The sequence below is a fragment of the Pristiophorus japonicus genome, chromosome 6 (assembly GCF_044704955.1).
Source record: "Pristiophorus japonicus isolate sPriJap1 chromosome 6, sPriJap1.hap1, whole genome shotgun sequence".
NCBI lineage: Eukaryota > Metazoa > Chordata > Chondrichthyes > Pristiophoridae > Pristiophorus > Pristiophorus japonicus.
In genome coordinates this window covers 33695869-33709481 of record NC_091982.1, presented here as the reverse complement: position 1 = coordinate 33709481, position 13613 = coordinate 33695869, and positions in this window count along the sequence as shown.

Here is a 13613-nt window from a genome sequence, read left to right as displayed (position 1 = left end):
GAAAGGGCCCGTGGTGGCTACATTGCTGCAAGACTCTTACGTCAGCAACTCATAAATGAACGATTTGCCCGAAAGAACGTTGCTGTAATTAACAAAGCTGATACACTGCTGTGTGTGTGCAGCTCTGACATCAATGGTGGGTATCACCACTTAAAGTTTAAGTTGATTCAAGTTAAGTTTTATTTAATCCTTTCATGTTAAGGAATCACCAGTGTGTAACGGTCCAGCTATCTGAGAGAATGCGCTACAAGGTTATGTTGAATAAAAAATATTTTATATGACTATTGGTCTGAAATCATAAGTATCACGGCCAAAAACAAGCCACCAGAACCCACTTTTTTTACCATTGACATCAATCAAATGGTCAACATGTCCAGCAACACAGAATACAAATGCAAAGCAGAAGGGTGGCCCCCTCCTCCCAGACATTACAACAAATTGCATACATCCAGATGGAGATATAATACAGCCATCACCTGCGGACATGCACCCCACTTTCCTTCCCCCTCCCCTTCTTCTCCACACCTCTACCCCTTCCCCTCCTCCCTCCACGCCGCCTGGCCGAGGAGCTCTTCAGGTGGTGCCTCATTGCAGGGGATGCCGAGGTGGGAACATTCTTAGATTCAGAAGCGGGATCTTGGTCCTGCCTTTCATGTGTCGTTGGAACTGGTGGTGCGGAACCTAGGGGTGGAGTGCCGCGCTCCGGGACCACTGGGAGGCCTGTGCCAGCAGTGTTCCTGGCTATCGCCTCCAGGGCCTCCGCCATCCGCGGAACTTACTCAGTCATGGTGCCGGAGATGGTGGCCAGCTGTCGAGATATGTCTCCCAATGCATCAAGGATCTGGTCACCAATGTCTGCTGTTCTCTTGGACAACTTAACCATCTCTCCGCTCCCATCTGGCGCTCGTGGAATAGACCTGCCGCGTCCACAAAACCTCCGCAGGGTCGGCGCCGTCCTGGGGACAAATGGGGTGTCCTGTGGCGAGGTGCTTGGACCCGGTACCTCCAGAGTGAAGGCGGGAAAGGCCGGAGGAGCACTCGATGGTCTTGGGGTGGAATGCCTTCTGGAGCTTGGCAATGCAGGTTCCTCGAAGTTGGCGCTCTCATTAGTAGAAAACAGACCCAGCGGATTGGCGGGCGAGAATCGGAGCTCCTCAGCAGATGTAGGATCGTCTGCCGACTCTGGCCCCGCGCCCCCACCTTCTCTGTGGTCTTGCCTGGGGCCGTGCTGCTGGCTGAACTGCAAAACACAAGTTAGGTTATTAGAGGAAAAGAGGGTGCTCGGGTCACAAGGTGCGTCCAGCGCTACACACAGCATATGCACGACAAAAACACCACCACTATCAAAATCATCACAGACATCACATTTCATGACCATCAACACATTGTGCATTGCAATGATTTTCATTAGGCCAGCATTATTTAAAGGACAATTTTAGAAACCATCTATCATATATTATTCTTCGGATATGAGTGGGTGTGGCAACAATTGACCTTACATCACGGAATGGTATATACTTTACTCATGTGGCATCACTTCAGGTTCTCCAGCTGCTTGCTTGGCCGTCCGGGTATGCTTCCCCACGAGTGTGTACACCTGCTTCTCGATATCAGTGATGTCGCTGATGATTGATGGCCCCCCACCCGTTCGTCTCTGCACGGACCTCATCGTCGATAGCTTCTTCTGCAAAAGGTAACAGGATGACATGGCATGAGATCATTGCATGCTATCATTGCTAAGTACTATCACAGAGACGGCTACAACACATAACCGACAAATGTAATCATGATTGTTATGATAATTATCATTCTTTACCTAAAGACGTACACCGTGAACGCAGGCTTTGAGTACAACATTCCCGGTAAAAGTGAAAGACCTCACATCTGATTTATAGTCACTCATGACTCTTACAAATCAAATTATATAAATATATAAGTACATGTAAATAAATGTAATACCTACTCTTGCGGATCCAACAAGGTCGTTCCATCGCTTGCAGCATTGGTTGCCCTCACACACCTCATTGGTCGTAGACGAGACCACCTCTGCTATCTCGGCCCATATCTTCTGGTAGGCCTTCCCACGCCCTCCCTGTGTCAAATCACCCCAGCGTAACTCAAACTCCTGTAGGAGGGAGGCATTTGTCTCATCCGAGAACCTCCTTGTTCTTTTGCACCCTCCAATGTGCTCCTCTCCCAGCTCACTGCTCTCATCAGCATGCTGTGTCGCATCCTCCTCTCCCTCCATTATAGGCAACAAATTTGGGCACATATCTGGCTGGTAACAGCTAAATTTTTTTCCCAATTTGCTCTAAAGCTCGAAACTCTCCCTCCTTCCTCCCAAAGCAGCTGCACCACACCCACACATGCCTTCACTCCCTCTCAGCTCCCTCTCTCTCTGCCTCCTCTTATGCGCATGTCATGATGACCCTTGACCTCCTGAATCGCAGGAATCGAGCGTTGCCATACCTTGCTAAGGACAGCGACAATTTACGGCAGAAGGTCAGAGAGATTTAACACTACTGCCCATTTCATATCGCTCATGGTAACACCCAATTTCAAAAATTGAGACTATGGGCTTTGAGAATGGGCGACAAGCCAGTGATCTGAAAACCCATTTTTATCGTCCACGCCGGAAATATCGCCCATTTTTAGGCGATCTGCACAAAAGTGTAAAATTTAGCCCCAGGTCCTGGGACTCTGCTGCATCGAGATGTTATGATTAAGGATGGAACTATGGACAGAGCCTAGCCCAAAATCATGAAAATCATAAAATAGCATCATAGAATGGTTAAAGCACGGAAGAAGGCCATTCGGGCCGTCGAGCCCGTTCTGGCTCTCTGCAAGAGTATCTCTGCTAGTCCCACCCCCGACCTTTCCCCATAGCCCTGCAAATTTTTTACTTTCAGTTACTTATCCAACTCTCTTTTGAATGCAGTGATTGAGTTTGCCTCCACCACCCTTTCAGGCAGTGATTTCCAGATCCTAAGCACTCGCTGTGTAAAAAGGTTTTTGCTTATGTCGTCTTTGGTCTTATGCCAATCACCTTAAATCTGTGTCCTCTGGTTCTCGACCCTTCTGCCAATGGAAACAGTTTCTCTCTATCTACTCTGTCCAGACCCCTCATTTTGAACACCTCTATCAATCTCCTCTCAATCATCTCTGCTTTAAAGAGAACAACCCCAGCTTCTCCAGTCTATCCACGTAACTGAAGTCCCTCATCTTTGGAATCATTCACGTAAATCTTTTCTGCACCCTTTCAAAGGCTTTCACATACTTCCTAGAGTGTGGTGTCCAGAATTGGACACAATACTCCAGTTGAGGCCGAACCAGTGTTTTATACAGGTTCATCATTATATCCAGGCTTTTGTACTCTATACCTCTATTCATGAAGCCCAGGATCCCGTAAGCTTTTTTAACCACTTTCTCAATCTAGCCTGACACCTTCAACGATTTGTGCACATATACCCCAAGGTCCCTCTGTTCATGCACCTCCTTTAGGATTGTACCTTGGGAGAAATTTAGAATTCAGCAGGGGAGGACAAAGAGTTTAATTAGGAGGGGGAACATAGAGTATGAGTGGAAGCTTGCTGGGAACATAAAAACTGACTGCAAAAGCTTCTATAGCTAAGTGAAGAGAAAAAGATTAGTGAAGACAAACGTAGGTTTCTTGCAGTCAGAATCAGGTGAATTTATAATGGGGAACAAAGAAATGACAGACCAACTGAACAAATACTTTGGTTCTGTCTTCACGAAGGAAGACACGAATAACCTTTCGGAAATACTAGGGGACCGAGGGTCTAGCGAGAAGGAGGAACTGAAGGAAATCCTTATTAGTCAGGAAATTGTGTTAGGGAAATTGATGGGATTGAAGGCCAATAAATCCCCAGGGCCTAATAATCTGCATCCCAGAGTACTTAAGGAAGTGGCCCTAGAAATAGTGGATGCATTGGTGATCATTTTCCAACAGTCTATCGACTCTGGATCAATTCCTTCGTCTAAACCATTAATGTATATTGTAAATAGCTGGGGTCTCAGCACTGAACACTTTTTTTTAAAAAGGAGGGAGAGAGAAAATGGGAATTATAGACCAGTTAGCCTGACATCAGTAGTGGGGAGAATACTGGAATCAATTATTAAAGATGTAAAAGCAGCGCATTTGGAAAACAGTGACAGGATCGGACCAAGCCAGCATGGATTTATGAAAGGGGAAATCATGCTTGACAAATCTTCTAGAGTTTTTTGAGGATGTAACTAGTAGAGTGGATAAGGGAGAACCAGTGGATGTGGTGTATTTGGACTTTCAAAAGGCTTTTGACAAGGTCCCACACAAGAGATTAGTGTGCAAAATTAAAGCACATGGTATTGGGGATAATGAGTTGACGTGGATAGAGAACTGGTTGGCAGACAGGAAGCAGGGAATCGAGATAAACAGGTCCTTTTCAGAATGGCAGGCAGTGACTAGTGGGGCACCGCAGGGTTCAGTGCTGGGACCCCAGCTATTTACAATATACAGTAATGATTTAGATGAAGGAATTGAATGTAATATCTCCAAGTTTGCAGATGACACTAAGCTGGGTGGCAGTGTGAGCTGTGAGGAGGATGCTAAGAGGCTGCAGGGTGACTTGGACAGGTTAGGTGAGTGGGCAAATGCATGGCAGATGCAATATAATGTGAATAACTGTGAGGTTATCCATTTTGGTGGCAAAAACATGAAGGCAGATGATTATCTGAATGGCGACAGATTAGGAAAAGGAGAGATGCAATGAGACCTGGGTGTCATGGTACATCAATCATTGAAAGTTGGCATGCAGGTGCAGCAGGCAATGAAGAAGGCAAATGGCATGTTGGCCTTCATAGCTAGGGGATTTGAGTATAGGAGCAGGGAGGTCTTACTGCAGTTGTACAGGGTCTTGGTGTGGCCTCACCTGGAATATTGTGTTCAATTTTGGTCTCCTAATCTGAGGAAGGACATTCTTGCTATGGAGGGAGTGCAGCGAAGGTTCACCAGACTGATTCCCGGGATGGCAGGGCTGACATATGAGGAGAGATTGGATCGACTGGGCATGTATTCACTGGAGTTTAGAAGAATGAGAGGGGATCTCATAAAAACATATCAAATTCTGACGGGATTGGACAGGTCAGAGGCAGGAAGAATGTTCCTGATACTGAGGAAGTCCAGAACCAGGGGACACAGTCTAAGGATAAGGGGTAAGCCATTTAGGACGGAGATGAGGAGAAACTTCTTCACTCAAAGAGTTGTTAACCTGTGGAATTCTCTACCGCGGAAAGTTGTTGAGGCCAGTTCGTTAGATATATTCAAGTGGAGTTAGATATGGCCCTTATGGCTAAAGGGATCAAGGGGTATGGAGAGAAAGCAGGAAAGGAGTACTGAGGTGAATGATCAGCCATGATCTTATTGAATGGTGGTGCAGGCTCGAAGGGCCGAATGGCCTACTCCTGCACCTATTTTCTATGTTTCTATGTTTACCCTCTAGTTTATATTTCTTCTCCTCAGTCTTTCTACCAAAATGTGTCACTTTGCACTTTTCTGCGTTAAATTTCATTTGCCATGTGTCCGCCCATTTCACCAGCCTGTCTATGTCCTATTGAAGTCTATCACTATCCTCCTCACTGTTTATTATACTTTCAAGTTTGTGTCATCTGCAAATTTTGAAATTGTGCCCTGTATACTTGTTATATATTCTTACAACCTCACAAACACACAGACTCCAAGATGGCTGTTAACTCCAGGAACTTGTCAGGTGACCTGACTTTTTTATTATATACAGCATTAGTTGTATTACCACAATAGCCCACTAGTTGCAGCAGTAGTCCCCTAGCTGGAACTATACTACACTTCTCCCTCCTTAATGAAGAAGTAGTTATAACAAACATTCGTCATACATAACTTACATGGTTATACATAACAAAAGATATGGGGCTAGATTTTCCGTTATTTTTGCATGTATACCGCCCACTTAACGTCCATTTTAACGTTAAAATGAGGTGTAACACCCATATATCACCCATTTAGCCATAAAATGGAAACTGACGCCCATTTCTCGGTCACTTATCGCCGAGTGTTACTTTTGACATGTACGTAACGCCGATAAAAAATAATACTGCCCACCCATTTTTTTTGGGCAGAATCATCAGAAAGGGCGAACCCAAAACCCATAGTATTGCCCAGCGTTATTTTCAGCATGTAATTTACGTCGAGATTCAATAATACCGACCGACCACTTTTTTTTGTCATAACCATCGCGTTTGCAAAACTAACGCCCAGTATATCGTCCAGCTTGACTTTCAGCACCTCGCACACATATCGCCCACAATATCGCTCGCTGAAAAAAACCGCTGTAAAAAAGTTGAACTGCTCTGAACTAATCACAGTGGACGCCATTTTATAAATCGCAGGCCGCTTCATTGAAAAGGCTGCTTCAACTTCGGGGGAGACCGGAGTTCTTTTAAGGTGATGTGACCATCTGAGAAGGACATCTTATCATACTATGGACGATTGGATTTTACTTTAGGTGTCTTAGTGTGGACATTTATTGCTTGTGAACAATCAGCATTACACTTATGGTTATTGGAATGGGGCCAGCCATTTCTCAGCCTGCCTTGATGACAACGCAGATGCTGCAGAGTACAAATGGCACAACGTCTAATCCACAGCATTATGTGCCCAATATAAGACGTGCCAGACTGATGAGGAGAACCAGACCATACACCCCCCACACTTACAGGGAGAAGCGGTCTTACCTCGACTTATCTGAAAACACCTACCTTCGGAGACTGCGCTTCCAGCTCATCAGGCCAGATCTGTAGCCTGCCAGCACCATCAGGACCGCACTGTCCATTGAGGTCAAGGTCACCACAGCACTCGTTCTACGCGTCGGGTTCCTTTCAGGTTTCCACTGGCGACATTTGCGCTATATCTCAGCATGCCACACATTGCTGCATTAGACAGCTCACTGAAGCCCTGTATGCATGTAGGATGGCAATGCAGGCTCCTCGAAGTCCGCGCTGTCATCCGTAGAGAACGGTCCCAGCAGATTGACGGGGGAGAATCGGAGCTCCTCAGCACCAGATGTAGGATCGTCCGCCGAGTCCGGCCCCGCGCCCCCATCTTCTGGGCTTGGTGGTCTTGCCTGGGGACGTGCTGCTGGCTGAGCTGCAAAACACAAATGAGGTTATTAGAGGAAAAGGGGGTGCTAGGGTCACAAGGTGATTCCAGCGCTACACACAGCATATGCATGGCAAAAGCACCACCGCTATCAAAATCATCACAGACATCACATTTCATGACCATCAACACATTCTGCACTGCAATGATTCTCATGAGGCCAGCATTATTTAGAGGACATTTCTATCATATATTATTGTTCGGATATGAGTGGGTGTGGTATCTATTGACTTTACATCACGCAATGGTGTATATTACACTCACGTGGCATCACTTCAGGTTCTGCAACTGCTTGCGTGGCCGACCGGGGTTTGGTCCCTACTAGTGCGAGTACCCGCTCATCTATATAGGTGAGGTCGATGATGACTGGTGGCCCCCCCCACCCGTTCGCCTCTGCTCGACCCGATTCCTCGAAAGCTTCTTCTGTAAAAGGTAACAACAGGATGACATGGCATGAGATCATTGCGTGATATCATTGCTTGGTACTGTCACAGAGACTGATACAACATATAATTGACAGATGTAATCATGATTATAATGAAAATTATCATTCTTTACCTAAAGACGTACACCGTGACTGCAGGCTTTGAGTTCAACATTCCCGGTAAAAGTGAAAGACCTCACATTTGATTTTAATCACTCATGATACTTACAAATCAAATTATATAAATATATAAGTACATGTAAATAAATGTTCTACTTACTCTGGCGGATCCGATAAGGTCGTTCCATCGCTTTCGGCATTAGTTGCCCTCACGCACCTCGTTGATTGTCGACGAGACCACCTCAGCTATCTCGGCCCATAACTTCTGGTAGGCCTTTGGGGTGGGCTTCCCACATCCTTCCTGAGTCAATTGACCCCAGCGTGACTCGACCTCCTGCATGAGGGAGGCATTTGCCTCGTCCGAGAATCTCTTCGCTCTCTTTCGTCCTCCCAATTATTTCTCTCCCAGCTCACTGCTCTTGCCAGCGTCAGTCTCCACAGCATGCTGTGTTGCCTCCTCCACTCCCTCCATTATAGGCACCAAATTAGACAAAATATCTGGCTGGTAACAGCTAACTTCTTTCTCCCAATTTTGTATTAAGGTCGAAATTCTCCCTTCCACCTCCCAAAGCAGCCAAACAAGCACGCACACCACATCCACACATGCCTTCATTCCCTCTCTGCTCCCTTTCTCTCTGTCTCCTCTTATGCGCATGTAATGATGACCCCTGACCTCCTGAATTGCTGGAAACGAGCGTTGCCATGCCGTTGCTAAAGACGGCAACACTTTACGGCAGAAGGTCAGAGAGATTTAACACTAACACCCATTTTAGATCGCTTGCGGTAATGCCCATTTTATAAATTGGAAACTAGGGGGTTTGAAAATGGGCGGTAATCCGATGATCTGAAAACCCATATTTACCACCCGCGCCGGAAATAATGCCCATTTTTGGGCCATCTGCACAAAAGTGGAAAGTCTAGCCCATGGACTTATTTTGCCCTATTTACAAATCAAACTTAAACACTCGTTTTCTGTTTCGAAGAGGATACCTTCGCTCTTGATCAGAACATGGTATCGAACATAGACTCTCATTCAAGGTTGATCCTGAGGAGAATTTGTCTCCAAGGAATGCCCTTGATCGACATTTGAACTTTCGTCAACTTCAAACTGTTCGTCTGCCTGATTCGGTCTCAGACTAAAATTCTGACTTTCTCTTGTGCTTGTTTCCAGTACATTTGACGTAAGATTTTCTACTAGTACAGTACTTGTAATAAGACTATCTGATGAGTCAGAAATAATCGAATCATTACAACTTTCAACTCCTTCCACATCTGTAGGTAAAATATGATCAATGTGAACAAACCTAACCTGTCCAGGATCTTGACCAAATATATGCGAGGATCACATATCTTCACCACTCTTCCTGGCAACCAGTTTAACCATTCATAGTGATGGTTCTTCACTCTCACCTTCTGATTTAATTTCAGTCTTCTCTCTCTTACTCGATCTCTATCAAGATTCTCTTTCTGTCTTAATTGTTTCTTTTCGACAGACTGTGTCAAGTTTGGTTTTAACAATGAAAATCTGGTTTGTAGCTGTCGTTTGAGAAACAACTCTGCAGGTGTTCTACCAGTAGTTGTATGAAGAGTATTACGATAAGTAATGAGAAAATTAGCCAATTTGTGGTTCAACAACAACTGTCGTTTCTTTGGATTTGGATCCAATATTTGTTTGATGAGGGCACGTTTCACAATTCATACTGTGCGCTCTGCTGCACCATATGAAGCAGGGTGGTACAGTGGAATCTTGGTATGTTTCACACCGTTTCTGCTTTTGAACTGTGCAAATTCATCTGAACAAAATTGTGGTCCATTATCAGCCACAATTTCTTCTAGATGGCCATATGAAGAAAATAATCTTTGCAAAATGTCTAATGTTTTACTTGTTGTTATTTTCTGCCCTGAAAACACCTCTACCCACTTCAAATGGCTATCAATCACAATGAACAATTGCTGTCCTTCTAGCTCAGCAAAATCTGTAACATTTGCCACACCCTGGGCGGCCATTTCGATGGCTGTGATGGTACTGATGGTGGTTGCTTGCTTACCGATTAACATGTAGTACACTGACTAACGATGTACTCTATATCTTTATCTTGACCTGGCCACCATAAGTAACTATGTGCAAACTATGTCAAGCAAAATCCCAGGTGCTGGTCATGGAGGTCTCCTAATAATTTGGACATGAATTTATTTGGTATAACCACTCTTGCATCCCACATAATACAATCTTTATTGACTGATAATTCATTCCTATGAATGAAGAATGGATAAATATCTTTCTCTGATACCTGGTTTGGCCAGCCATTTGTGATGTAATCATACACCTTTGACATAACTGGGTCACGTTTGGTCGATCTACCAATCTCTTCAGCCGTGACTGGCAGTTCATCAATTTATGAAAAATAGAACATTTCTTCCCTATCGGGTGTAACTTGTGATGAGGAAGGCAATCTAGATATAGCATCAGCATTACTGTGATCAGCTGATCATCTGTACTCAATATCATATGCATATGCTGACAAAATCAAAGCCCATCTCTGCATTCGGGCTGCAGCTAATGTTGGAACTGGGGACTTTGGATGGAGGATTGCTATCGGGGGCTTATGGTCCGTAACAATGGTAAACTTACGACCATACAATTATTTGTGGAACTTCTTGACCCCAAAAATTAATGCCAAAGCTTCCCTTTCGATTTGCGCATAATTACTCTCACTGGCACAGAGAGAGCATGAAGCAAAAGCAATTGGGCTCTCCTCCCCACTATGTAGTACATGAGAGATCACTGCCCCAACTTCATATGGAGAGGTGTCACATGCTAGCTTGATCTCCTTAGATACGTCATAGTGAACTAACATGGTGCTCTCTACCAATTTGCTTTTACACTCCTTGAATGCTGCGTCGCATTCTTCTGACCACTTCCAATGGGCATGTTTTTTCAACAGCTCATTCAGTGGATGTAACACTGTAGCTAAATTTGGTAGGAACTTCCCATAATAGTCCAAAAATGATCGAAGTTCACTGACATTTTTGGGAGTGGGTGCATTTCTGATTGCATCCAGCTTTCCTTGATTGGATGTAAACCATATCTGTCTACTATGTGCCCTAAGTATTCCACTGAGTTTTGAAATAACTCACACTTGTGAGCAGTCACTCATACTCTGTGCTTCTCTAGCCATTTGAGCACTTCATTCAATATGTTATTATGGATTTTCCTGTTTGGTGCTGAAATTAGTATGTCATCTAAATAACATACTACTCCTTCAATGCCTTGCAACCCCTTGGAATATGGCGGGGGTGGAAGACACTCCAAATGTTAGCCTATTAAATTTATAAAGGCCTAGATGAGTTTTTATAGTTAAGCATGACTTGGACTCGTCATCTAGTTCAAGTAGTAAGTAAGCATTTGTAAGATCCGACTTTGAGAAGATCTGGCCACCTGTCAGTATTGTGAACAAATCTTCGACATTTGGCAATACGTTGGGGAGATTACCCTCTAGAACCGGGTTTATGGTTACTTTATAATCCCCACACAACCTTACCTTACTTTCTCATCATAGGCAGTCCCTCAAAATCGAGGAAGACTTGCTTCCACTCTAAAAGAGAGTTCTTAGGTGACTGAACAGTCCAATATGGGAATTATAGTTTGTCACAGGTGGGACAGACAGTCGTTGAAGGAAAGGGTGGGTCGAACTGCTTTGCCGCAAGCTCCTTCCGCTGCCTGCACTTGTTTTCTACATGCTCTCGTCAACATGACTCGAGGTGCTCAGCGCCCTCCCGGATGCACTTCTTCCACTTAGGGCGATCTTTAGCCAGAGACTCCCAGGTGTTGGTGGGGATGTTGGATTTTATCAAAGAGGCTTTGAGGGTGTCCTTGAAACGTTTCCTCTGCCTACCTTTGGCTCGCTTGCCGTGTAGGAGTTCCAAATAGAGTGCTTGCTTTGGGAGTCTTGTGTCAGGCATGCAAACAATGTGGCCCACCCAACAGAGCTGGTCGAGTCTGGTCAGTGCTTCGATTCTGGAGATGTTGGCCTGATTGAGGACGCTAACGTTGATGCATCTGTCCTCCCAGGGGATTCGCAATATTTTGTGGAGACATCGTTGGTGGTATTTTTCCAGCGATTTGAGGTATCTACTCTATATGGTCCATGTCACTGAGCCATGCAGGAGGGTGGGTATCACTGCAGCCCTGTAGACCATGAGCTTGGTGGCAGATTTGAGGGCCTGATCTTCAAACACTCTCTTCCTCAGGTGGGCGAAGGCTGCGCTAGTGCACTAGAGGCGGTGTTAACCCTGGTCATTGATGTCTGCCCTTGCTGATAATAGGCTCCCGAGGTATGGAAAGTGGTCCACGTTGTCCAGGGCTGAGCCATTGATCTTGATGACTGGGGGGCAGTGCTGTATGGCGGGGCAGGTTGGCAGAGGACCATTGTCTTACGGATGTTTAGTGTAAGGCCCATGCTTTTGTATGCCTCAGTGAAGATGTTGACTATGACTTGGAGTTCAGTCTCTGAATGTGTGCAGACACAAGTGTCATCCACGTACTGTAGTTCGACGACAGAGGTTGGGATGGTCTTGGATCTGGCCTGGAGATGATGAAGGTTGAACAGGTTCCCACTGGTTCTGTAGTTTAGTTCCACTCCAGGGAGTGTGACTATATGACTTAGGTACAAAACAATGGGTGTAGCCCAATTACATAGATCTATCTCAGAGATATGTTCTCAGTCTCTTGCCTTTTGAGTTCTTGCTCAACTTTTTCCTTGAGTGCATATGTTACGGGACGTGGCTTGCAGTAAATCGATCTAGCATCCTTCGGTAGCCTGACACTCACCTTAAAGCCTTGGATCGGACTGCCTGTTTCACAGAACACCTTCGGATACTTCTTGATGACATCATCCTTCGATGCAAATCTCGTTTCAACACAAAAAATCTTACTCCAATCCACTTCAGTGATCCCAACCAATTTCTTCCTAGTAAGGCAGGCTTGTCTCCTGCCACTACTAAGAGAGGCAAGCTCTGACATTGATCCTTGTATTTCACTGGTATGCCAGGAATGTTCTTTCCTGAGTAGCCTCACAGCTCTATCTTGGATTTCTCCATTGGTAAATAGCACAATTTGTCAACATATAGCGATTCTGGTACTACGCTCACGGATGCACCAGTGTCGATTTCAATGGGTATCTTGGTTCCTGCAACATCTACTTGGATGATGATACTTTTCGAATCACTGTTAGATACCCTCATGTTCCTGATGATATGTATCTCTTCATCTAGTTGCTTTTCTTCCATGCTATGTACTCTCTGGGGATTTCTACTTATAGCTTTGAAAGTTGGTTTAATCTTCAGTCGGCATGCCTTTGCAAGATGCCCAGTTTTCTTACAGAAGCAACACTCTGCCTTCATATATAGACAACTTTGAGCAAAATGTTGTCCCAGACACCTATAGCACGACTTCAATGCTCTGTTAGCATTGTCAGTTGTTGAGGCCTTGGGGCCCAACTGCCTTTTACTTTTAACCTGCAGGCGATTCACCTCAGTTGTCTGACAACTGGAAATGGTACGAAATTATCAGGAATATTGGTTGGCCATGTCCATTGATATAGCTGTTTGAAAAGCTAAATCAAAAGTCAAGTCAGGAGTTCTGATTGCTTCAATTTTCATCCCACAAACAAAGGGGTCATGCAATGCTCGGTCCTGAAAGTTTCCAAAATGACAGTGAAAGGATAGCTTCTTTAATGCTGCAATGTACTCACTGATACTTTCATCAGGTAGTTGATTTTGTATTCCAAAACAATAACTTGCAGCAATTTCCAGGGGCTCAGGTCTGTAGTGCTGTTCTAACTTGCTTAGAATCTCCATAAGTGATGTGTCCTTTGGATT